Source organism: Leptodactylus fuscus, chromosome 1 (assembly GCF_031893055.1).
Source record: "Leptodactylus fuscus isolate aLepFus1 chromosome 1, aLepFus1.hap2, whole genome shotgun sequence".
Taxonomy (NCBI): domain Eukaryota; kingdom Metazoa; phylum Chordata; class Amphibia; order Anura; family Leptodactylidae; genus Leptodactylus; species Leptodactylus fuscus.
In genome coordinates, this window is record NC_134265.1 from 353985043 (window position 1) to 354012908 (window position 27866).

Genomic DNA, 27866 nt, shown 5'->3' on the forward strand with positions numbered 1-27866 from the left:
CACCTCCAAGGCATATAGGGCAAGTTCAAGCCACAGGTCCAACTTCGACACCCAATACGTGTAGGGCGCAGAGGGGTCGGAGAGGACAGGGCTGTGGTCGGAAAGGTATTCCCGCAACATGCGCCTATACTTCTCACGCCTGGTGACACTAGGACCCTCCGTGGCGGCACTTTGGCGAGGGGGTGCCATCAAGGTGTCCCAGACCTTAGACAGTGTGCCCCTCGTTTGTGTGGACCGGTGAGAACTTGGTTGCCTACTGGAGGAACTGCCCTCCCTGCCGCCAACGTCACATGCTGGAAACATCTCCATCATATTCTGCACCAATTGCCTGTGGCAAGCATTGATGCGATTGGCCCTCCCCTCTACCGGAATAAAAGACGAGATGTTGTTTTTATACCGGGGGTCAAGGATAGCAAAGATCCAGTACTGGTTGTCCTCCATGATTTTGACAATACGCTTGTCGGTTGTAAAGCACCCCAACATGAACTCAGCCATGTCTGCCACAGTGTTAGTTGGCATGACTCCTCTGGCCCCACCGGAAAGTTCAATCTCCATTTCCTCCTCATCCTCCATGTCTACCCATCCGCGCTGCAACAATGGGACGATTCGAAGTTGCCCGGAAGCCTCCTGTATCACCATCACATCATCGGACAACTCTTCTTCCTCCTCCTCCTCCTCCTCCTCCTCCTCCTCCATTAAACGCAGTGAAGCGGACAGATGTGTGGACCTACTCTCCAGCTGTGACGGATCGGATGCTATCCCTAACTCCTCTGTGTGATCTGAGTTATCCCTGATGTCAATCAGGGATTCTCTCAGAACACACAAGAGCGGGATTGTAAGGCTCACCATCGCATCCTCAGAGCTCACCCTCCTTGTGGACTCCTCAAAAACCCGTAGGATGTCACAAAGGTCTCTCATCCATGGCCACTCATGGATGTGAAACTGAGGCAGCTGACTTTGTGGCACCCTAGGGTTTTGTAGCTGGTATTCCATCAAAGGTCTCTGCTGCTCAACCACTCTATTCAACATCTGAAACGTTGAGTTCCAGCGTGTGGGGACGTCGCACAAAAGCCGGTGTTGTGGCACATGCAGGCGTTGCTGGAGAGATTTTAAGCTAGCAGCGGCTACTGTCGACTTGCGAAAGTGGGCGCACATGCGCCGCACTTTCACCAGTAGCTCTGGAACATTGGGGTAGCTCTTTAGGAAACGTTGCACCACTAGGTTGAAGACGTGGGCCAGGCATGGAACATGTTGGAGTCCGGCAAGCTCCAGAGCTGCTACCAGGTTCCGGCCGTTATCACAAACGACCATGCCTGGGCCCAGGTGCAGCGGCTCAAACCATATTGCCGTCTCATCGAGGAGGGCATCCCTCACCTCAGAGGCAGTGTGCTGTCTGTCCCCCAAGCTGATCAGCTTCAGCACAGCCTGCTGACGTCTACCAACGCCAGTGCTGCAACGTTTCCAACTCGTAGCTGGGGTCAATCTAACAGCGGATGAGGAGGCGGTGGCGGAGGAGGAGGCGGTGGCGGAGGAGGAGGCGGTAGAGGAGGAGGAGGAGGGGGGTGTTCTTCTCGTGTCCCTGCCAGGAATGTTAGGCGGGGAGACGAGGTACACCGGGCCAGTTTGGGAAGCAGTCCCAGCCTCAACTACATTCACCCAGTGTGCCGTCAGTGAAATGTAGCATCCCTGTCCGCATGCACTTGTCCACGCGTCGGTGGTCAAGTGGACCTTTGTGCAAAGCGCGGAACTAAGGGCCCGCCTGATGTTGAGTGACACGTGCTGGTGCAAGGCGGGGACGGCACACCGGGAGAAGTAGTGACGGCTAGGGACGGCATAGCGAGGTGCCGCAGTTGCCATCAGGTCCAGGAAGGCGGGAGTTTCAACAAGCCGGAACGCCAGCATCTCCTGGGCCAGCAGTTTAGCGATGTTGGCGTTCAAGGCTTGCGCGTGTGGGTGGTTAGCAGTGTATTTCTGCCGCCGCTCCAATGTCTGAGAGATGGTGGGTTGTTGTAAAGAAGCGCCTGATGGTGCCTTTGATGGTGCAGGAGAAGGAGATAAGACAGGAACAGGGGAGGATGAGGGAGAAGTCAACAAAGTGGCGGAGGCAGATGAAGTGGTGTCCTGGCTCGTCCTCTGGAGTGCATCGCCAGCACAGTCAGCAGTGGCAGTGGCAGAGGCAGAGGCAGTGGCAGAGGCAGTGGCAGTGGCGTGAACGGCAGGCGGCCTTTGTCCTGCCGTTGCTGCCTGCCACTGATTCCAGTGCTTGGATTCCAAATGACGGCGCATTGAAGTGGTGGACAGGTTGCTCTTCTCAGAGCCCCTAATCAATTTCGAGAGGCAAATTGTGCAGACAACACTATATCTGTCCTCGGCGCATTCCTTGAAAAAACTCCACACCTTCGAGAAACGTGCCCTCGAGGTGGGAGTTTTTCGGGGCTGGGTACGAACTGGAACATCTTGGGAGATTCCGGGTGTGGCCTGGCTTCGCCTAAGCTGCTGACCTCTGCCTCTGCCTCTAGCTACCCTTTTTGGTGCTGCACCTGCCTCAACATCCACACTACTTTCCCCGCTTGACATCCCCCCTGTCCAGGTCGGGTCAGTGTCCTCATCATCCACCACTTCCTCTTCCAACTCCTGTCTCATCTCCTCCTCCCGCACAATGCGCCGGTCAACTGGATGCCCTGACGGCAACTGCGTCACATCATCGTCGATGAGGGTGGGTTGCTGGTCATCCACCACCAAATCGAACGGAGATGGAGGAGACTCTAGTGTTTGAGCATCTGGACACAGATGCTCCTCTGTTAGGTTCGTGGAATCGTGACGTGGAGAGGCAGGTTGAGGGACAATGAAAGGAGCGGAGAACAGCTCTGGGGAGCAGGGACAGTTTGGGTTATTGTTCTGTAAAGCTTCGGAATTTTGGGAGGAAGGAAGACAAGACTGTTGGGTAATAGGAGGAGAGGAGGCAGAGTCTGACTGGCTGCTGGACAATGTGCCTTAAGCGTTCTCTGACAGCCATTGCAAGACCTGTTCCTGGTTCTCGGGCCTACTAAGGTTTGTACCCTGCAGTTTAGTTAATGTGGCAAGCAACCCTGGCACTGTGGAGTGGCACAATGCTTGCTGCCCCACAGGAGTAGGCATGGGACGCCCTGTGGCTTCACTGCTACCTTGCTCCCCAGAACCATTCCCCCGACCTCGCCCACGGCCTCGTCCACGTCCCTTTCCGGGAGCCTTGCGCATTTTGAATTCCTAGTTAGAAATTGGCACTGTATACCAGTAGTAAAAATTGTGGGTGCACGTAACCCCAATATATTCTTTGAATTACCAGTCAGAAACTGGCACTATATGGCAGTAGCAAGAAATGAGGGTATTTATAACCCCAATATATTCTTTGAATTCCCAGTCAGACAATGGCACTGTATACCAGTAGTAAAAATTGTGGGTGCACGTAACCCCAATATATTCTTTGAATTACCAGTCAGAAACTGGCACTATATGGCAGTAGCAAGAAATGAGGGTATTTGTATTCCCAATATATTCTTTGAATTCCCAGTCAGACAATGGCACTGTATACCAGTAGTAAAAATTGTGGGTGCACGTAACCCCAATATATTCTTTGAATTACCAGTCAGAAACTGGCACTATATGGCAGTAGGAAGAAATGAGGGTATTTATAACCCCAATATATTCTTTGAATTCCCAGTCAGACAATGGCACTGTATACCAGTAGTAAAAATAGTGGGTGTATATAGCCCCAATTCTATTGCTAGGGGACTTGCAGGGTATTTCTGGGGTGAAGGTGGGGGGGCACACCGTTGGAACGGGTATCGGGGGTATATATCGGGTATACGGGAATACACTGACAGTGTATTCCATTCAGGATCCTGGGAAAGCTGGGTTGCGGCGATTGAGCCCGTCAGTGCCACGTTACACTGACAAGCTTCTCCCTGGAATTTAGCTCTTACAAGAGCTGTTGTGGTTGTCTTCTCCTTCCTATCTAGCCTGTCCCTGCCTACCCAGAATCTAAGCCCTAGCTAGCTGGACGGAAACCTCCGTCCCCGGTGAATTGCAAGCTCAGAATGACGCGAACCTGGGCGGCGCTGTTCTTTTAAATTAGAGGTCACATGTTTTCGGCAGCCAATGGGTTTTGCCTACTTTTCTCAATGTCACCGGTGTCGTAGTTCCTGTCCCACCTACCCTGCGCTGTTATTGGAGCAAAAAAGGCGCCAGGGAAGGTGGGAGGGGAATCGAGTAATGGCGCACTTTACCACGCGGTGTTCGATTCGATTCGAACATGCCGAACAGCCTAATATCCGATCGAACATGAGTTCGATAGAACACTGTTCGCTCATCTCTAGTAATCACTAATCTGGGGACCAATATCCAGGTCTGCTTTAAGAATTTCCAAGGTGTTCTTTAGAGTGTCCACTACTTTGCGATTTGTGGAATCAAAGGTTGCAATGATTCGCATATCCACGTTTTCTCCTTCTCAACTGGTTTAATCAGAGATGTTCTGTCATATGCTAGGGCTTCCTGATGAGCCTTGCGCAGAACCCCATCCGGGTAACCCCGGCACTGGAATCTCCTGCGCAAATTGCTAGCCGCCACTTCGTAATCAGCCACATAAGAATTGGCCCTTTGAAATTCCACGACACAATGGAAAAGGATGCCAACTTTTCCAGCTTAACAGGGAATTTGTTGATGTTTCTTTCCTGTATATAGTGGTACCCAATCTACCTGATGGTGACTTAAAAATGGTTAGGTCTAAGAAGGTGATTGAATGCTCCCTTATCTCCGATGTAAAAAACAAACCCACACAATTGATGTTCAACTCCCTCACAAATTCTTCAAAATCATTTCTGGTGCCTCCCCAAATCAACAGAACATCATTGATGCATCCGACCCAAAGCAAAATTGATGATGCCCATTTCTCCATATCATCAACAAAGACCACCTTCCTCTCCCACCAGCCCAGGTACAGGTTTGCATAAGTGGGGGAACATGGGTCCAGTGAATCCCACAAACACTGTTATCGTTATACTTTGGGGTCTTTTCAGACCCCGGAGTATAATGATCACTGGGCCAGGAGAGGTGAGGGAATATAAAAAACACTGTTACTTACCTCTCCTTGGCTCCGGCAGGCTTCAGGAAAATTCCATGCGTGGAAAAAAGATTACAGAGCCCATTGCAATCAATGCGTGGCTTTTTTTTCAACACAGAAAATTGAGCGCCAAATACAGCGCCACTTTCCGCCATGTGAATGGACCCTAAGACCTCATCACAGTGTTTAACAATAGTGGTTTGGGTTTCCTCTCTCACCACCACCCTGTGCCCAAAATGTTGCATGGTGACTTTAATGACCAAGAGCTCCTTGGGGACGACATGACACTGGGGCAGAGACGGGGGGACATGAAACTGTGGGCAGATGAAGGGGGGGAGAACAGCATAAAACTGGGGACAGAGATGAAGGGGGCCCAATGAAACTTGGGGGCAAATGAAGGGGAGGGGGGGAACGGCATGACACTGGGGAAGATGAAGGGGGGGACAGCATGACACTGGGGCAGATGAAGGAGGGGAGAACGGCATGACACTGGGGAAGATGAAGGGGGGAGAATGGCATGACACTGGGGCAGATGGGGGGGTGGAACAGCATGACACTGGGGCAGAGACGGGGGACATGAAACTGTGGGCAGATGAAGGGGGAGAACAGCATGAAACTGGGGACAGAGATGGAGGGGGGAACATGAAACTGGGGGCAGAGGAAGGGTGTATATGAAACTGGGGGAGAGATGAGGGGGGCATATAATTTACGGGTGACTGTAGGAGGATTATACTGTATGGAAAATGAATGAAAATGGGTGGAGTCAACATAAAAGTGGGTGGAGCTAAATTAACTCAAAAGTTGGGAGGTATGGCGTTGGTGACCTGGGAGATCTGGTGACACCTTTTCCTGCTGGGAAAAGTCATCTCTGGTTCTTGAACATTTTAAAGATGGCTTTGTGGTGTTTAAACTTGCTCTATTATGACCATGATTGTGGTCAATGGTGATCGTGGCCATCAGCAAAAACAACAATCTCTGACCCCCAATTATTATTTTTTTAGATATTGAAAAAAGAATAATTTTTAGAAGGCTAGACCCACATAGCCATACTGTTACAGTGTTATGTTAAAGCGATGCTATCATTAAAACTCAATTTTTTCTCACTAACACGTCGGAATAGCCTTAAGAAAGGTTATTCTTCTCCTACCTTTAGATGCCTTCTCCGCGCCGCCGTTTGGTATAAACCCCGGTTTTCTTCGGTATGCAAATGAGTTCTCTCGCAGCACTGGGGGCGGGCCCAAGTACTCAAACAGCACTGGAGGCGTCCCCAATGCTGCGAGAGAACTATCCAGCGCCGCCTACATGTTCTTCAGGAATGTCCTCTTCACGCGTGTTCTTCCGTCGCAGTCTTCAAACTTTTTTTGTGGCCGACAGGCATGTGCAGTCCAGTCGGCTTTGTCCTAGGCCTATAAGTTTGAAGCCTGCGCCGGAAGACGACACGTGAAGAGGACGTTCCTGAAGAAGATGGATGTGGCGCTGGAGAATTCTCTCGCAGCACTGGGGGCGTCCCCAATGTTGGGGGCGTCCCCAACTCATTTGCATACTGACGAAAACCGGGATTTATACCGAACAACGGCGCAGAGAAGACATCTAAAGGTAGGAGAAGAATAGCTTTTCTTAAGGCTATTCCGACGTGTTAGTGAGAAAAAATTGAGTTTTAATGATAGGATCCCTTTAAGTGTCCTATTTGTATCTGTGTGACCACCCTGTAGGAGGTGGGAGAGGTGTTAATCTCAGCTATTCAAGGTATACATTATATATATTTTTAAGACAACAATGCTATGAATCATTTTAGTTAAATAAATTCATAAAAATCTACCAGAATGATTTGCATATTCTCCTTCTGAGCATGAGATACAGTAATAGCAGCAGATGTGATAGCCTTTCCCGAGAACCTTTCGCGTTCCTGGCAGGCAGGGTTCATTGCATCGACCATTAGGAATCTGTATATAAGAGATTAGACACATGGGTTACACTAATAGTCTTCACTAGAGATGAGCGAGTACCACTCACTATTCGAATGTAAAAGTTCGATGCAGAACCAGCATTGATTGGCCGAATGCTATACAGTCAGCCAATCAATGCCGGTTCTTCTCGTACCTTTAGAAGTCTTCTCCGTGCAGCTTCCCCGCGGCGTCTTCCGGCTCTTCATTCACTCTGCCAGGCATCGGGCCTGGGCAGAGCCGACTGCGCATGTCCGCTTGTAGTGCGAGCATGCGCAGTCAGCTCTGCCCAGGTCCGATGCCTGGCAGAGTGAATGAAGAGCCGGAAGAGCCGGAAGACGCCGCGGGGACGCTGCAAGGAGAAGACTGCTTGGAGGATCCAGCCCGACCCTCACTCGTGGACTTGGTAAGTTCAATTTTATCGAATGTTGCCTACCCCTGAAACGAGCATTTTCCCCCCCATAGACTATAATAGGGTTCGATATTCGATTCGAGTAGTCGAATATTGAGGGACTACTCGAAACGAATATCGAACCTCGAACATTTTACTGTTCGCTCATCTCTAGTCTTCACTTATCACATTGAAGTAAATATATTTACTAGATCTGACTGATACTAATATAGTTTGATAAGACGGCCATGCCTGGATAGGTAAGGGAGAGCTTAGTTCTCTAGTTTTGTGTTTTGCTAGTGTTCTTGTTGCTAGTGATAGCATGAAGTAGTATCTGCAGACAATTCAGATTGCACAGATAGTCCAGTGCAGCATTACCATTATATCTACAGGGAAAACCACCAATGTTTCCGTAGATATAATTGACATGCTGCCATTTTGAAAATGGAATCCTATCTGCGCTGCGGTTTTTACCATAAAGTGGACATGGGATTCGCATGAATCTCATCCACTTTGCAATCACTGTAAAACACCACGATTTTTCACGGCACGTTTCTGGCCTAAAACGGCTACCTAAATCTCAAACAGCCCCGGCCGATAGAGTCTAAAGCTACTCAGACGTCTTCACCAGAGCCCGCTGCAAGACCACATTGTCTTTAGCTGGATATGGAACCCGGTTATCAGAACTGTAGCTAGTGTAAAAGCTAAATGAACACTAGAAACTGAAGTCAAACCAGGAAACATGTAAAAACTAAACAAGTCAAACCAAAAGAGCCCATAATATACAAATCAGAAACACGTTCAAGCCAAGGTCAATCCGAGAGTCAATATTCAAAGTCAAATCAGTAAGCAAGCAGATGTCCAGTAAACAAGCCAAAGTCAGTCACCAAGAGTGTAACAAACAGAGGAGCACAACTAAAACAATTAAAACTAATTAACGGCAGGCACATGGAAAGTTCTGAATAAACATTAAATATCCCTCCTCAGCTGCTGATTGGTTCAGTGCCTCCGAGCTCTGACTAGCTGCAGAGTCATTGAAAGCTACACATGGTAATCTTAAAGGGATTCTACCATTAAAACCCTTTTTTTTGTGGATAAGATGTCGGAATAGCTTTAGAAAGGCTATTCATCTCTTACCTTTAGATGTGATCTCCGCCGCGCCGTTCCTTAGAAATACCGGTTTTACCAGTATGCAAATTAGTTCTCTCGCAGTGATGGGGGCGGGCCCCAGTGCTGGAAATGCGATGGGGGCATCCCCACTGCTGCTAGAGAACACGATCCTGCGATGCCTCTATCTTCGGCTGGATCCTCCCCTTCTTTCGTCGTCTTTCTTCGGTGTCACCTCCGACGCCTGTGCAGTTGGCTCTGCCAGTGAGACACTAGTAGAGCCAACTGTGCATGGCGGCTGGCGGCCATAGTTCCAAGGCCGCAATTGTGCGCATGCACAGTCAGCTCTACTAGTGTCTCACTGGCAGAGCCAACTGTGCGGGCGTCAGAGGTGACGCCGAAGAAAGACAATAAAAGAAGGGGAGGATCCAGCCAAAGATAGAGGCGTCACTGGAGCCTGTTCTTAAGCAGCAGTGGGGACGCCCTAATTGCATTTCCAGCACTGGGGCCCGCCCCCATCGCTGCGAGATAACTAATTTGCATACCGGTAAAAAACAGTATTTCTGAGGAACAGCATGGCAGAGATCACATCTAAAGGTAAGACATGAATAACCTTTCTAAAGGCTATTCCGACATCTTATCCACAAAAAAAAGGGTTTTAATGGTAGAATCCCTTTAAAGCAATGGTGCAGTGAGGAGAATACATACTGAGAATACTCTGCAACAAACATACATACAGGCTCATGTTTAAAAGGGAGACGGAAAAAACATTTGATGGAGTACTTCTTTAACTTTATTCTCTTTAGTCTCTTTTTATTATTTCCATTAAGGGTCTATTGACACGGAGGAAAATGACGCTTTATTTGGCGCTGAATTTTTCACGCTGAAAAAAAATCCTCCCATTGATTTCAATGGGTGCCAGTAGCTTGTCCGCTAATGAAAAATTCTGCTAGTGGGAAAAAAAAGCTAGCGGCACCTATTGAAGTCAATGGGAGTTTTTTTTTTTTTTCAGAGCTGAAAATTCAGCGCCATTTAAAGCGCCATTTCCTCTGTGTGAATGGACCCTTAGGGTAAGTTCACATGGGGTTTTTTGGTCAGGATTTTGAGGCAGTGGATTTGCCTCGCGACATCGGCTAGAAGACACTCCCTCCTGACTACGCCTATTCATTTAGGCCTAATCCCGTGTGGAGTACGCGACTGGATGCCGGTCCACTGCATCGGCATCCAGTCGTAGAAACCTGTATTTTGGTCCGGAACCTGAAGCAGCCTCTGCCTCAGGTTACCAACCAAAAAACCCTGTGTGAACTTACCCTAAGAGATCTGATTGAGGCTTTTTTTTTTTTTTGATTGATTGATTGATGGGCTAAACTTCTCTGTTAAAACCATGTTGCGTTGCATATGACTTTTTGCACACTTTTTATTCCATTTTTGGGTGACACAAAAACATTTTGGATATCGTGATTTTTTTTTTTTTCCTTCATAGGGTGATAAGTATTTTTATATTTTAATCATCTGGACAATTTTGGATACAGCAATATATCAATACCAATTATGTTCACTTTTTGCCTAACTGTTTAGGTAATTATTAGAAAATGGTGGTTTGAATAGTTTACATTTTTGTTTTATGGGGGATTCTTTTCAAGACCCTGAAAGGCCAAAACAGCTGATGAGCACACTGCAAACTCAATATAAGTAAAATGAGGGGAAGTGAGTAGGGTTCAGAAGAAGTCCCCTATCTTTAAGGCCTAGTTCACATGGGCTAGTGACCGCGTATTTTGGTCCTAATTTTGATGCGGGAAGCCGTGTCAGAATCGGGACCAAAATCCGCCTGCCACGGCTAGGTGCAACTGTCGTGACTTGTGACAGTTGCGACTTCCCACAAATGAATGGGCCTAGTCCAGAGGGATTGTCTTGATGCGGACGCGCCGCAGTGGTTTCCGCCTCATGATAGGGCAGCACACCTCATGTTTTCCACAAGCAGGAACAAACCGCTAGTGGAAAATATCGCTAGAGGTCTACATAGACTTCTATTGTGAGGGGGCGGATTTTGAGGTGGATTCCGCGCAAAAATCTGCCCCGTCTTGCCCTGTATGAACTAGCCCTTACTAACCTTTTGGATGTTATTGTTGCTAATAATCATGGCATCTGGTGGGTTGAATATTAGAGATGAGCGAACAGTAAAATATTCGTTTCGAGTAGCAGCTCAATATTCAACTACTCGAATCGAATATCGAATCCTATTGTACTCTATGGGGGGAAAATGCTCGTTTCAGGGGTAGGCAACGTTCGATCAAATTATACTTACCAAGTCCACGAGAGAGGGTCAGGCTGGATCCTCCGAGAAGTCTTCTCCGTGCAGGCATCAGGCCTGGGCAGAGCCGACTGCGCATTCCCGCACTACAAGAAAATGGCCACTTACAGTCAAAGCGGCCATTTTCTTGTAGCGCGGGCATGTGCAGTCGGCTCTGCCCATTCCCGATGCCTGGCAGAGTGAATTAAGAGCCGGAAGACACCGCGGGGACGCTGCACGGAGAAGACTTCTAAAGGTAGGATAAGAACCAGCGTTGATTGGCCGACTGTATAGCATTCAGCTAATCAATGCTGGTTCTGCATCGAACTTTTCCATTCGAATAGCGAGTGGTACTCAATCGAGTACGAGTATTTCGAATACTGTAGTATTCGATCGAGTACCTACTCGATCGAATACTACTCGCTCATCTCTATTGAATATCTGTGATATACTGTAATTATTGCAGGCAGGGGACCGCTGTATAACACCTGGTCACTCTGTGTAGGACCCGGACTTAGCTTCCACACAATAGTTCATGCTATATCTGTCTTTCAAACTTTTTTTGGACAGTAGATGTCAGAAAGGGGATAAAGCTCTAAATATACTGGATTATGTTTGTATGAATACTGTTGAGCGTCTATATAGTAACATACCTGGTTCTGTCTCCAGGTTATTAGCCCTGGATTAATAAACAGCTGTTTATCCTCTGGAAATGATGCATCAAATTTACCAACAGTTTTCCTGGAAATGATTCTGTCATCTTCAAATATTGTTATTAGCCAGTTAATTATTTCAAGATTTGATATCCAATCTCCAACTTCATTTAAGTACTTCTTCTCTTTTTTTTATGTATTTTGTTAACTTTAAATGATAAATTATGGTTTTAATAGCAAATCCAATTTATTGTGAAACTTCACTTTTCTTACCTCTTTAAAAAAAATTTTTTAGATTCTAACACCCTTAACATAACCTTCTAAGAACAACTTTGAATCTCTCAGCTATTTCTGCTAGCGGAAAAAGGATCCCATTGAAGTTAATGGGAGGCGGTTTTTCTGCGTGAGGATTCTCATGTGGATTTCACGTCAAATTCCGTGCCAAATTTCTCCCCTAGGGTGCAGTCACATGGAGGAAAATGGTGAGGAATTTGGAGTGGAATTTTCCACATGGTAAAAAAAGCCTCCCATTGATTTCAATGGGTTCTGCTACCTTTTTTTTCCACTAGCAGAAAATTCCACTAGTAGAGAAAAAAAGCTAGCAGAACCCATTGAAATCAATGGGAGGCTTTTTTTACCATGTGGAAAATTCCACTCCAAATTCCTCACCATTTTCCTCCATGTGACCCTTAGACTTACATCCTCTATTATCAGAACCTCCCACGCTCGTATACAAGACTTCTCCCGAGTTGCACCACTTCTCTGGAATGCTCTATCCCGGACAATCAGATTAACTCCCAATTTCTAAAGCTTCAAGTGCAAACTAAAGGCGCATCTTATCAGACAGGCCGATCACATGTCCTAATGTAAACCCTTCTGTATCATGACTAGAAGCCATAAAACTAACCCTCCTCTGCCTGCCATTGAAATGAACGAGACAAATTTCAGTTCACATGTGGAGATGATTTTGAGGTAGAATCCGCCCCAAATTCAGCTTTGTGAACATACCCCAAAGTGATCAAAATGATGCAGACAAAAAAACAACAACAACATTATATGAACAATTTAAAACCTCTAAGGCAGGGTTCACATGTTTTTTTTTTGGTCCGGAAGTATCGGTAGCTGCGACTACAGTCATCCATTCACACACTCCGCTCTGGATTCAGCCCAAATGAATGGAACTAGTCGGGAGGGAGTTTCTTCAGGCGGATGTTGCGAGGCAAATCCGCTCCGGAAACAATGAGAATCTCGCTTCTTTTTTCAAGGGAGCCGGCACAAACGGCTCCCGGAAAAAAAGAACTGACCGACTCCCATTGATTTCAATGGGAGCCGTATTTTTGGTCAGGATTTTGAGGCGGATATGGCCAAAATACCCCGTGTGAACTCGGCCTTAGTATTTTTCCTGTTAATTTCTTCCAGATAAATCACTTCTTATACTCACTCTGCTCTTATAGTAAGAGATGTGTAAGGGATTGAACTTCCCATAATTAAGGAAAATGCTAATTTCATGTAAAGCCTGAGCCATAATATAGACAGCGGTGTACACTAGGTAAGGAGTTGGGTCTTCAGGAAAATAATACCGTATATTATATTTCTTCTGTTTCTCAGTACAGTTACGAAATGGTAAACTATATGCAAATGGCATCAGAAAATCTTTCTTTGCATTTCCTGTATAGCAGTGAGATCTAAGCATCCACAGATCTTCCCGTAACCCATCAGATGGCTGCCCGGAAATCTGAGCCCTACTTAAGAATTCTCTCCCAGTAGTATTGTATCCAGCAATGGAAAACACTAAACTACAATTACCCGGAACTGGTTGATGTCGGGAAACCATAACCTCATTTGCAAATGACCATGAACTTTGAAGTAGAAGAGTCTTGTTATTTAGGACATGAGATAAACTGTTTAAAAACTTGTTATAAGTCACACCATAGGTGCTGCATATAATAATCACATCAGTAGTTGATTCCTCTAAAGTTTTAAGGACCTTCTTAAAACTAGTCACAGGTACCAGAATGGTGAACTCCACACAGATCTTATGAGATGTAAATTGTCGGATTATCTGCTGTAACTCCTGCCGTCCACTCTCATCATCTGATGTGATAATCCCAACCCAATTCCACTGGAGTCTTTCCAGAAGCTTCACAAGGGCTGAAAGTTGTATCTTGTCATTGGGGACTGTTCGGAAGAAGTTTGGGTAAAGTCTTTTATCACTTAGAAGAGGATCTCTTGCCCCATAACTGATCTAGGAAATAATAATAATAATAATAATAATAATAATAATAATAATAATAATAATAATAATAATAATAATAATACCATTGCCTCTGCTATATCACACTACACATGAGCTGATTGATGAAAATAACACTTCAATAATATAAAACACTAAGAGATCAATACATACAACTGATAGTGTACATAATGTATGGAAATGTATGGATCTGAGCAATTTTTACTGGTACCATGTTATGACATTCGACAACTGATGCTAAAAGGGACAGGTTTTGTGGTGCTTTACCAGTGCAGCAACATAAGTGTTTGTCTATTGTGCCTCTGGGTTATTTCGGTATGTCCTGACCTTTATGCTCTATGTTCTGTGTCAGTTTTCCTATTGTTTTTCCCCCACAGTGTTCAAACATTAGCCTTGGTACAGACCTGGTCAAACTCACGCCATTGGACAGGGTTGTAGGAGACCTTAGTCTCAACAGTGACCATTGGTGTTCAGTCTAGTGTCAGTTCCAGTTCAATGCAACACAGTGTGCAGAGACGTCCAACGGCTAGCCATACAGCCTTAAGGAGGGTTATCTTTTGTCCCAGATTCAACTAGAGACAGCCCTGAGAAGGAAGTTGCTGCTGTCTGGAGTATTGGACATTATTTGTGCTGTGTCAGAAGGAACAGAAGAGGACCCTGACAGGAGAAACATGTTCAGACCTAGGCTACAGGAATCCAGATCCCTGTGAGGTCTCTCTGCACCACTGTTTCCAGCATCCTCATCTGAGAGAGACACAAGAGGAGGGGTAGATGGAGAACTTTGCTATAGATCCTGTAACATCCTTAGACACCATCTTATCTCCAAGGCTGGGGGATTAGACAGTTTTGTGCTACTACCCCCATTTGGAAGCTGCCGTTTACTTCTCTTTACCTTTAGAGATGATCAAGTAGTATTCGATCGAATACCTCCCTTTGCATAGTTATTGGTGTACTCGGTTGAATACCACACAGTAAACATTTGATTCCCCTCCCACCCTCCCTGGCACTTTTTTTTACACCAAAAATTATGCAGGGGAGGTATTTGATCGAATATACTCGCTCATCTCTAGAACTTACTTTGTTCAAATGCATCTCTAGCCTCCTGAGTCATGCCTGTGTTACTATCAGGACCGTTTCAACCAACATCATACCATCTCAGAGGGCACAGGTCCCCTCTTCAACTGGGAAGGCCACCAGAGGAGCCTACTACCAACACCATCAGGTATTGTTACAGGGCCCCCCTCAATGGTGTCTGGACCAGGAGTGGGTCTGGAGTGCTTGGTGGAGTGTACTCGGCCTAACAGGTGGCACATCATCTGCCACTACATCTCCCATTCTCCGGTCTCCTCCATCTGAGTTGCGACACCAGTACACAATGGTTAGTGCCTACTAAATGTAGGCCAAGAAAAGACAACTGCTAAAGTTATGGGCCCTGAAGTCTCATTGACACATATGAGGAGTAAAGGCTGGTCCAATCCAAAAGAATTACTAAAGCACCAATTACTGAAAGAACTTATAGAGGTTCAAGTGAATGAGGCTGAACTGCGGTATTTTTGTCATGGCCACTACATAGTGTACAGAGTAGTTTGCTTCCAATTCCATACATTTTGTGGTTCTTGCACCAGCATCTGCCTGCATGGGGAAAAAATAACATGGACTACTGTGGGACTAACTAGTAGAGGAAGTGTGATGCTCTGGACAATGTTGTACTGTGAAACTTTGGGTCTTGACATCCATGTGTATTTTTTCTTTTTTCAAATAAGTTTTTATTGAAAGTTTACATAAGAAAACAGTACATAGAAATAAACACAGGTATAATGAGGTGAAGAAGGGAGTGGCACTCAAAATAAATCTAATAAAATACAAATTTTTTATTGGAAATAGTAAAAATTGCCAAGGAAGAAACAATAACTATCCATTTTTTTTTCATTCTCTGACATGTTCTCGACCCCGTGTTTTGAACTCCCTAAAAGTAAGTCTGACATATACACGAGAGCAGGGACATATAGTGCAATAAATCACAAAAACCAGTACTACATGTAATGTATTGTTTGATTTGGAATGTTTTGTTACCCTCTACATTGGAGAAATGAGTCTCCCTTTGAATGTTAAGGCACACTATACAGTTCCCACATTTTAGGCTGCCCCATTTTGGACTGCCAGCACCGAAAATACCTCCAGTTCTTACCTCATAATCGCTTTTGACGAATAAGTCTCTGAGATTTTTACCTTTGGAATAGCAATACTAGGAAAAGTTGTAATGAATGGCTCCAAATTGCGATCATCCTGTAAGATAGGCCAAAATTTAATAAGTGCCACCATTGAGGGTGGTACTGTGTAATAAAATGTACCCTATTCTGAGCAAATTTCTTAGATTTAGAGGAATGTACCAGTTGAGACTGAGATATAGGTTTGGCCCTTCGGCATGCTTGTTTAATTTGACGTTGACTGTGGCCCCTATCGGTAAAGCGTTGTTCAAAACTTCATCAGGTGAACAGATTCTTCTAATACGAAGGAATTGTCCTATAGGGACGGCTTTAATAGTCTGTATGGAATGGGAAGAAGACACATATAAGACAGAATTAACTGCTGTGTCCCACTTCAAATCATCCCACAGATGTTCAATGATATTCAGGTCTGGGGACTGGGATGGCCATTCCAGAACATTGTAATTGTTCCTCTGCATGAATGCCTGAGTCGATTTGGAGCGGTGTTTTGGATCATTGTCTTGCTGAAATATCCTTCCCTGGCATAACTTCAACTTCGTCACTGATTCTTGAACATTATTCTCAAGAATCTGCTGATACTGAGTGGAATCCATGCGACCCTCAACTTTAACAAGATTCCCGATGCCGGCATTGGCCACACAGCCCCAAAGCATGATGGAACCTCCACCAAATTTTACAGTGGGTAGCAAGTGTTTTTCTTGGAATGCTGTTTTTTTTGGACGCCATGCATAACGCCTTTCTGTATGACCAAACAACTCAATCTTTGTTTCATCAGTCCACAGGACCTTCTCCCAAAATGAAGCTGGCTTGTCCTAATGTGCTTTTTCATACCTCAGGCAACTCTATTTGTGGCGTACGTGCAGAAACGGCTTCTTTCTCATCACTCTCTCATACAACTTCTCCTTGTGCAAAGTGCGCTGTATAGTTGACCGATGCACAGTGACACCATCTGTAGCAAGATGATGCTGCAGCTCTTTGGAGGTGGTCTGTGGATTGTCCTTGACTGTTCTCACCATTCTTCTTCTCTGCCTTTCTGATATTTTTCTTGGCCTGCTACTTCTGGGCTTAACAAGAACTGTCCCTGTGGTCTTCCATTTCCTTACTATGTTCCTCACAGTGGAAACTGACAGGTTAAATCTCTGAGACAACTTTTTGTATCCTTCCCCTGAACTAGTATGTTGAACAATCTTTGTTTTCAGATCATTTGAGAGCGGGCTGTCCATGCTCGGCGACCATCAAACTTAACTGAACTTGAATTGTTTTGTAAAGAGGAATGGTCCAAAATACCTTCATCCAGGATCCAGGAACTGATTAAAAGCTACAGGAAGTGACTAGAGGCAAAAGGAGGATCTACTAAATATTAATGTCACTATTCTGTTGAGGTGCCCATACTTTTGCACCGGTCAAATTTTGGTTTAATGCATATTGCACATTTTCTGTTAGTACAATAAACCTCATTTCAATCCTGAAATATTACTGTGTCCATCAGTTATTAGATATATCAGACTGACATGGCTACTGCAATCACCAAAATATTTAGAACTAAAAATGATTAAGATTAATAGGGGTGCCCAAACTTTTTCATAGGACTGTATTGAAATCCCATCATGGTTGCTATCCCAAGACATCGCTGTTCTACAGGAGCTCCCGCAACTACCTTCTTGGACAGGCCCTCCACGACACAGATCTCCGAGAGCAAAGAAATCCACACTAAAGGGACATTTGCTTCCTACCTGCTTACTTAACTTTTCTTTTTTCATTCTTTTTCAGTGACCCTCCTAATTACTAGATTTATAAGCCTATATTCACTTATAAAGGTGCTCTTTGACTTTGCAAGTTCATGTTTACGTGTTTGATAAATGAAGGGATTATGACCTAATGGGTCTATGCCTGTATGCTCTTCTCCAGTCTTCCTAGAGGACTGCACATTAAGCCCCTTGCCTTAAATATGTATATTGACTATGCGTATACATAGAGATAAGCGAACAGTAAAATGTTCGAGGTTCGATATTTGTTTCGAGTAGCCCCTCAATATTCGACTACTCGAAATGAATATCGAACCCTATTATACTCTATGGGGGGAAAATGCTCGTTTCAGGGGTAGGCAACATTCGATCAAATTATACTTACCAAGTCCACGAGTGACAGTTGGGCTGGATCCTCCGAGAAGTCTTCTCCGTGCAGCGTCCCCGCGGCATCTTCCGGCTCTGAATTCACTCTGCCAGGCATTGGGCCTGGGCAGAGCCGACTGTGCATGCCCGCTAGAAGCGGGCATGCGCAGTCGGCTCTGCCCAGGCCCGATACCTGTCAGAGTGAATTCAGAGCTAGAAGACGCTGCGGGGAAGCTGCACGGAGAAGACTTCTAAACGTAGGAGAAGAACCAGCGTTGATTGGCCTACTGTATAGCATTCGGCCAATCAACGCTGGTTCTGCATCGAACTTTTCCATTCGAATAGCGAGTGGTACTCGATCGAGTATGAGTATTTTGAATACCATAGTATTCGATTGAATACCTACTCGATCAAATACTACTCACTCATCTCTACTCATACACAATGTTCCTGTCTCTGCATACTGTTGTGGGGGGCCAACAATATCTTTGGAAAAATTAAGTATAAAAAGGTGGGGGCTTATGCTGGTATATCTCATTATATCTCTTTATATCTCTCTATCTCACTCTCCATCTCAGGGATGAGTTGTCTCTTCCACAAGGAACCAGTTAAACTGGCCATGTGCTGTGTATTTGTTGATACTATACACAAATCTATACCACCTTACAGAAAAGTGGAGATAGTCAGGCTGGGAATGGGCATTGTTTGTATGGCTGTATACAAAAGATCAAAGAAGAGAACCCCTTCTTTAGGTTATAAGGAAATGGAATGTTAATGAATCCTTATCTAACTGTCTTTAAAGCCTCACCTTTGAAGATGTACTGGGTGTGTAGAAACAGGTTCTATAGCCTATTGATCGTTAGCCCCAAGGCTGGAGTGGTCTGACCAGCCTATTGATCATTAATTATCTCTCTTGCCATGATATATGCATCTAGACTTTGTTTCTTGAGAAAGTCCATCCCAGTTTGGATAGTAATAATGAAATGAAGATTACAGTAGGCCTTAGCCAATAGTCATGTGCTACAGCTTATGTTATAACTCTACAACCAATCATGTCATTAGAATAGTCCAACCTGCTCTTGTTTGTATTGTATAAAAACTACCTCTCTGTAACAATAAATCAGAATTCATTTTGATACACCACCAGCTGTGTCTTTGTGATTTCTCCAGGCCTCAAGGATGGGTGTAGCTTATCCAGGCCTGTTATTTAATTTGGAACTACAGACAACATAGCTCTGGGGGTCTTGTGCCCCTAACAGTGTCTATTTGCATTTCCTCAGTTCCTGATTCACAATACCCTTTCTCCTGAGGATCTCTGGAAGCTGGAGCTGAGACATTAAGGAGTATAGCTGTTACTGCTACAAAGCCATAAGGAGCCCCACCTTTCCTGTTTACGCTCAGTCAATCTGGTGTCAATTTGGATAGTGTTGCACTGCACCTCAGTGGGAGCTTCAGCACGAGCCAACTCATCTTTTAGTGCACCAGAATGTCCATTTCTGAAAATTTTGAGTCTTGCAGCATCATTCCAATTAGTGTCAATTACCCCCCTCCTGAACTCCATTGCGTATTCTGCTACTGAGCGTCTGCCCTACCGTAGTGTTAGCAATGCTGCTTCTGCTGTGGCAACTTGATTGGGATCATCAAATACTTGACTCATGGCTGCCAGAAAGTCTTGTAAATTATTCAACCGGACATCTTCTGTCTTGACGAGGGGGCTAGCCCAGGCTAGCGCTTTATGCGTCAGAAGCATGATGATGCACAACACCTTGGAACGGTCTGTGGTAAAGTGCAAATGATGGGTTTCAAAAAAAGAGTTGGCACTGATTAAGGAAACCTTGAAATTTGTCTCAGTCCCCACCAAACCTAAATGGTGGGAATGCAAGGGCGGAGGGGGAAGCTGGAGTTCCACCATGATCTTGTGATTCCAATTTGACCACATGGTCAGTTAAGTCACGTACCAGATCTTGCAGATCTCTACTGGATTGTCCATAAACCTGAATGTGGTGCATAGTCTGGTTTTCAAAAGCTGCGTACTTGGTTTTAAGATCACATACTTCACCATGAATCTTTGACAGCATACCGTGCATTTGACTCATACGATCCTCCATACTCTTTATTCTGGCGGACTCCATAATTTTGGCTTGAGTATCCTGTTACAATTCTGATGATAGACCACTGAAAGTAGATAGCCGGGGTCGGTACACGGGGTGGGTAGTCAGACAGAGCTGAGGACGATGCGCAAGGTGGGTAGTTAGATGGAGCTGAGGTTGATGAACAAGCGGGTAAGCAGACAGAGCCAAGGTCGATGTACAAGTGGGTTAGCAGTAAGAAGAAGCAATCTGGAGAAGATATACCTCTGAGCTAGAGACTAAAGTTAGCACAATACTCAAGCGTGGGACTGAATGTGCTCTGGGTTTATATAGGCCCCAAACAGGAAGCAAGATGGCTGCAGACAGGAAACAAGATGGCCGCTGATCTGGGACAATACTGACCATCTGGTTTGTGGGCAAGGCTAGAGAATGGTGGCCTCTAGTAGTTGGAGTATAAAGTCTTTGAAAACAGTGGCCACTAGTGGAGATACTTGAAACAGCACTTACACTATATAGTAAACACAGCTACTAACAGGGTCTACTAACAAGGCTCTACCTGCTCAGGAGGCTGAGGGCCTTTAGTGTCCAGGGGACACTTCTTAGGGCCTTTTTCAACTCTGTGATAGCATCAGCCATCTTCTTTAGAGCGGCCTGCTGGGGAAGTAGTATATCAACCAGAGACAGAAATAGACTTTATAGGCTGATTAGACTGGCCAGCTCTGTCCTGGGTAGTCTCCTGGACCCAGTACAGATGGTGGGTGACAGAAAGATATTGTCCATGGTGAGATCCATGCTGGAGAACAACTCCCATCCCATATATGAAACCGTGGCACATGGAGCGGTACGGTTAAATAGGCCGAGGCGCTCCGGATAGAGTTTATTTCTTCCTAGCTTGAGTGAAGCTCGATTAGTGAAGTTACACACTTGATAAAGGGTTCCGACCCGAAACGCGACAACTGTTTTTGCGTTGTGCAATCTTCTTTTTGAATAAATTCCTTTGGACCTGAGAGCGCCGTCCTTTTGTTCTTCCATTGGTGCATCCTCCTGGTTTTTGACCAGTGTTATAGAGACGTGCTGCCACTCTCACTCTGACGAAGCCTAATATTGCTGAAAACGGAGTTGTGAACGGAGTCACAACCCGATCAGGTGAGAGGCCACCAGGTCCTGAGTTCTTTTCATAAACACCAGATAATTCATCTATATATTTATAATAGACCATCTACACTATAAGTGTGCTCGGTATCTCTCTATTCTATATATGAAACCGTGGCAGCCCTGGACAGTACTGTCAGTGACCAACTGCTTCACTCCAAGTATGAGAAGGAGCGCTATTGGAGATCCTTCCTCCCGACCGAGGTCAGGCTGTATAATCAACACCAGGCTAAACGGAGATCACTCCACACAGAGAACTAAATGATCCTGAGTCTTTCTTTTTATTCTTAGTTGCTATGACTCTTAGTATCTTTTCTATTTGCTATGAGCTTGTATGTGAATTATATTACTGTATTATCCATGCTGCTGTAACACACTGAATTTCCTCATGGTGGGACTATTAAATGATTGTCTTATCTTATCTTATGATATTAAAATGTCCACAGATAATACCTTTACCTCTAAGTCTCTTACTCAAGGACTTCAAGAAAGCAACCTGAGAGAAATTGGGGCAATATACGTTGACTATTATTACGGGAGCAAATCAGGGCTATACACTCTCCTCTGTGATCTACAATAGAATCCATTAGTTGGAATGTAACAGTATTCTTAAAAGCAATGATTACATTGATGATCTGTTAGTAAATTTGATAAGATTGCTTTTTAAGGCTAAGGCCCCACGTTGCAGAAACGCACCTTTTTTGGTTGCAGAGTTCGCTTCAGTTTTTTGAGCCAAAGCCAGTAGTGGATTGACCAGAACGTAGAAGTATGAGATCTTCCTATATATTTCCCATTCCTTTCTTGGCATTGGCAACAAAATCTGCAATAAAAAAGCTGCATTTCTGCAACATGGCCTCAGGCTAAAGTGGAATTCTTGTATGCATCAGCATTGCAGTTAGACGCTTCTTTCCATATTAGAGACCTCTTATAAGCACTATTAAAGAGGACCTTTCATCAGAGCGGGCACAGGGAGTTCCATATACTGCTGGAAAGCCGACAGTGCGCTCATTTCAGTGCACTATCGGCTTTCCCGCACTGTGCCCCGGGTAACACGCTATTGGTCTCGGTACCGTAGCGCTTTCCAGCAGTATATGGAATTGCATGTGCCCAATCTGATGAAAGGTCCTCTTTAAGTCCTTTGACATTCAAAGATAACATCTTAATGGCCATGTATGGGCAAGTGCAGAGACTTCTGTGGTGTAAAAATTACATACAGAAAATATGTAACACACAACATTAAGGCATATTGTACATACCAGCTAGGGTTGTTCCAGTAGAGGGTTGACAATAGTATTACCCAGCCGTATATTGGCAAATACAGAATCAATAACATACTGCACAAACTTGGGGTGCAGTTTTCATGAAAAGAACATTAAATTGTCTGCTATACTGTATCCTTAGAGGATCCTCGGGTAACCGGAAGGATCAGATTCCAAATAGGTATCAGTTTAGATGGTAAGTTGGGTTTTCGAGCAGGTGTTTGTGGAAGAGAGTTCAGGCCCCACTGCCGAAGTAATTTCATTCCTTGTTCTAAGGTGGAGAAGAAGTGAGAATTGCCATTTTGAAATACCTTCACCAGGAAAGCCCAATTTGTAATGAATAACGTGATGTCTCAGCGCTCAGAGTTATCGGGGCTAATTTCCTCCGAACAGTAATGGTCGCTTGAGATAAATCAGTGAGTCAGTTTTCTAGAAGCCATCATAAGTTGAACTCTCAGATGGTAAAAGTGAATTTGTGCTATGACATCGCAAGTGATGGAGTCAGGAAGATTTTTCGGTTTTGGAAGTCTGTGAGCGTGATCCGAATAATGAGGTAAGAGCGAGTCAGCTGCTAAGACAGATTCAAGGATGCCGCAAAATTTCACGTTACTTTTGTCAATTTGAATTTAATAGATTGCAGGTCTTCCTTTAAGTCGTTATGGGTCTCAACCAGATATTATGTGCGCCAAAAAATTTGCCCATGTTATTTTCAACATAGTATACATGTTCTGCAAGGGAGTCAACAGTAGAGGATACATTTGAAATACCTTTAGTAATATCCTTTTGGATGATACTATGGAGAGCAAGCATAATATCTATGAAAAATGATTCAGATACTGCCTGGTTACCAGAAGGAAAGGTTTTAGATTTTTTTTGGTCAGGATTTTGAGACTGTATCTGCCTCAAAATCCTGACCAAAAAGATGTCTCCCATTGATTTCAGTTCTTTGTTCTGGCTCCCAGAAAAAAAGCAAGATGCTCATTCTTTCAGACGGATTCACCTTGCGACATCCACCATCCATCCATTCATTTGGACTTAATCCAGAACGGAGTGTGCGACTGGATGCCGGACCAAAAAAAAAAACATGTGAGCTTACCCTCAAGGGTTTCAGCAGTCTCAGAGGTGGACCCCTGAAGGAGATTGGTGAACTCTTACATATACAACATGAAGTTGGAGAGACAACGTGTCCTATGTATGGGGAAGTATCTCTTTTTTGTGACATCACCAGCTGGTTCGCTAAAGAAAATGAAGATGAGCTGGTGGATAAGCAGTCAGCATTCGGTCTGGAACTTACATGTCGAATTTCAGATGTCGACGAAGAAGACAGCACATCAGATGTTGGGGTGTTGTCTGAGATATCCATCATATGGAGTGGATAACTGGGGATCACATTTCAACGCCATCTTGGATTGGTGGTTGAGAAGAAAATAAGTTATGAGTTTCTGACAAACCTTTTTTCATATTTCCGTGTACAGGGATGCACAGGGTGTCTGATTTATTTTTTTGTTCCTTCTATGTGGGGTCAGGTGTTTTTAGTTTTACTATTTTGAGGAACGTCTATTGTTTTGATCACTTTTTATTTACATTTTTATTGGATTCAAAAAAGTTCAACACTTGATTTTAATTTTTTTTTCTCATTCTGTTTGTTCATTTGTGCTACATATGATTACCATGACTATTAGTGACTAGAGATGAGCGAACACTAAAGTGTCTGAGGTTCGAAATCCGATTCGAACAGCCGCACACTGTTTGACTGTTCGAACGGATTTCAAACCCCATTATAGTCTATGGGGGGAAATGCTAGTTTCAGGGGTACGCAACATTCGATAAAATCATACTTACCAAGTCCACGAGTGACGGTCGGGCTGAATTCTGTTTGAAATCTTCTCCCGGCGCAGTGTCCCCGCGTCTTCTGCCGGGTGGAATTCACTCTGCCTAGGCACCAGGCCTAAGCAGAGCCGACTGTGCATGCACGTGCGGCTCTTCCCAGGCCCGACGCCTGAGCAGAGCTGACTGCGCATGCGCGTGTATGCGCGTGTATGCCCGCGCATGCGCAGTCGGCTCTGACTAGGCCGGATGCCTAGGTAGAGTGAATTCCACCCGGAAGAAGACGCGGGGACGCAGCGTGGAGAAGACTTCGGAAAGGTAAGAGAAGAACCAGCGTTGATTGGCAGAATGTATAGCATTCTGCCAATCAACGCTGGTTCTGCATCGAACATTAAACTTCGAACAGCTAGTAGTGTTCGATCGAGTTTGGAGCGTGCAGAGTGATGCCAATCAAGGATACATGCCGTAACTGCTGCCAAATAGTATTTCATGCAATACGGAACTGCTAGACCCCCCTCCCGTTTAGATCTGACAAGAGTGCTTCTAGCAATTCACGGGGTGCTTAGATGTCCAGATGAACGTATTAAAGGCTTTCCCAATCATGGAAAAGAAGTGTGATGGTAAAATACCAGGGATACTTTGAAAGAGGTAAAGCAGGCAGGGAGCACATTCATTTTTAATAGATTGATGTGCCCCAGCCAAAAGAGTCCCTTGGTATCCTAACGCGCAAGATCAGCCTGGAGAGTGCACAAAATCAGAAGGAAATTCAGCAAATAAGTGTCAGCTAAATTGCTAGGAAACTGCATCTTCAAGTACTTTATCGCTTTAAAGGACCACTTAAAGGGAAAAGAGGAGGGCAAGTTACTGAGGACTGCCGCAGGTAGAGAAACGTTGAGGGCAGTACTCTTGGACAGATTCATTTTGTAATTGCTGTAAAAGCTGTAAGCACCAATTTCATGAAAGATAGAAGGAATAGACGTGAGCGGCTCAGTGACAAAAAGGAGGACATCATCTGCACATCATCTTCAAGTGCAGATCACGAACTTGCAGACCCCGGATATCTGGGTTGTTCCTGATAGCCAACAAAAGGTGCTCTATCACCAGAGCATACAATAATGGGGAGAGGGGTCACTCCTGTTGGGTACCATTATGTATAGTGAGGGAGGGGGAAAGTGAGCAGGCGTTAGAGGGAAGTTGTAAAGAGATCAAATATAAGCATAGTAGGGCCCAGACCTATGTGAGCCAAGGTTGCCTCCAGGAACCCCATTCTACCCTATCAAAATCCTTCTCCGCATTCAACGAGAGCAGCATCATTGGAGTCTGTGAGCGCTGGGCATGATGGATTGTGGATAAGGTCTTCAGCATGTTGTCCCAGGCCTCCTTACGGGGTATAAATCCCACCTGATCGACATGTACAAGGTCCCCCATGTGCGGGCTCAAATGGTTAGCTATTAATTTAGCATACAGCTTAGCATCAGTATTGAGTAAGGAGATCGGCCTGTAGCTGGAGCAAAACAAGTGATCCTTCCTCTCCTTAGGAATAACTGTAATTTGGGCCTGCAAGAAGGATGGGAGGAAAAGAGGTGTCTTGAAAAATAGAATTAAAGGACTTTAGTAGGAGGAGGACTAGTTCGAACTTCAAGATTTTGTAAAAGCGGGCTTTGTAGCCATCCGGACCAGGGCTCTTAGCCCCTGGTAAGATAGAGATACCAATCTCGAGTTCCTTGGCAGAGAACGGCGTCTCAAGTACAGCAGCGTCCTCAAGGAGTTTTTACATTTTAACACGTGCTGAATATAATTTTACTACCATACAAAAAAAATTTCAGGTTGTCTCCAAACTAAAACGGATGCCTGGATTTACCAAAAAGCAGAGGAAATTCAGATATCTCAAGGCAGCACTACCCAATGGTCAAGTTATCCCACCAAGGGGAAACACAGGAGTATGTTTTTTTTTTTTTGTTTTTTTTTTTCATTTACATCTCCTTGAGCCTCTTCAGGAATTGCTCCAAATTCTGGACAACCCCATTAGATTATTGTATTTACAATTAGTTACAGAGACACCTTCTTTGTCAGACCAACAATTTTCTGTTCTCACCTGTGTATATCCATATAAGCTTAACAGCTGGGCCATGGGGAGAGTTGTGATAGAGCGGAAATCTCCAATAAATCCGACCACTGCGTCATTCTCCATACATGAGTAGTTTGGAGCTGTTACTGTGTGTCCGGACAGTATCTGCAGAACATCTTTTAGAACTTTATTCACATTCCCACAAGAGTCATATATATGATATCCCAGAGTGACATTGGGCAGAAGATCTGAGCGATTATTAATTTCTTCAATAGCAAAACGAAAAGCCGCCAGATGTAAATATTCTCTGGGATGAATACTGTGAAACAATATTGAAATACTGAGTTTAGAGATGAGCGAAAAGTAAAATGTTCGAGGTTCGATATTCGTTTCGAGTAGCCCCTCAATATTCGACTACTCGAATCGAATATCGAACCCTATTATAGTCTATGGGGGGAAAATGCTCTTTTCAGGAGTAGGCAACGTTTGATCAAATTATACTTACCAAGTCCACGAGTGAGGGTCGGGCTGGATCCTCCGAGAAGTCTTCTCCTTGCAGTGTCCCCGCGGCGTCTTCCGGCTCTTCATTCACTCTGCCAGGCATCGGGCCTGGGCAGAGCCGACTGCGCATGCCTGCAATACAAGCGGGCATGCGCAGTCGGCTCTGCCCAGGCCCGATGCCTGGCAGAGTGAATGAAGAGCCGGAAGACGCCGCGGGGAAGCTGCACAGAGAAGACTTCTAAAGGTAGGAGAAGAACCAGCGTTGATTGGCCAACTGTATAGAATTCGGCCAATCAATGCTGGTTCTGCCTCGAACTTTTCCATTCGAATAGCGAGTGGTACTTGATCGAGTACGAGTATTTCGAATACAGTAGTATTCGATCGAATACCTACTCGATCGAGTACTACTCGCTCATCTCTAATTGAGTTGTGTCTTTAAACCCTTAATGACGAAGGATGTAATATTACCTCCCTGGTGTCAGGGACTTGGTGAAAGTGGGCCTAATAGTATGCTCTGTCATGGCCACTTGTTCACTATCTGAGCAGTTTTTAAAATGGGGTTGCTCCCTAGGGTATTACGCTTTATCTGGTACCTTAGAGGCTCTGCAAACATAACATGTCATCTAGATACCAAATATCTGCACTCCAAAAGTCACATAGTGCTCTTTCCCTTTTGTACCCTGCTGTGTGCCCAAACTGGAGTTTATGCCCATATGTATAACACTGGTGTACCCAGGATAACGCACTTAATGTCATATGTGGTTATAAACCACTGTTTGGGCAAACAACCAGGAGCAGTAGGGAGGGAGCGTTTTTGGAGCACAGATCAGAGCTCCTGAATTGCCAGTAAAGTGGAATCTACTGACATGTGACCCCATTCTGCAAACTACACCC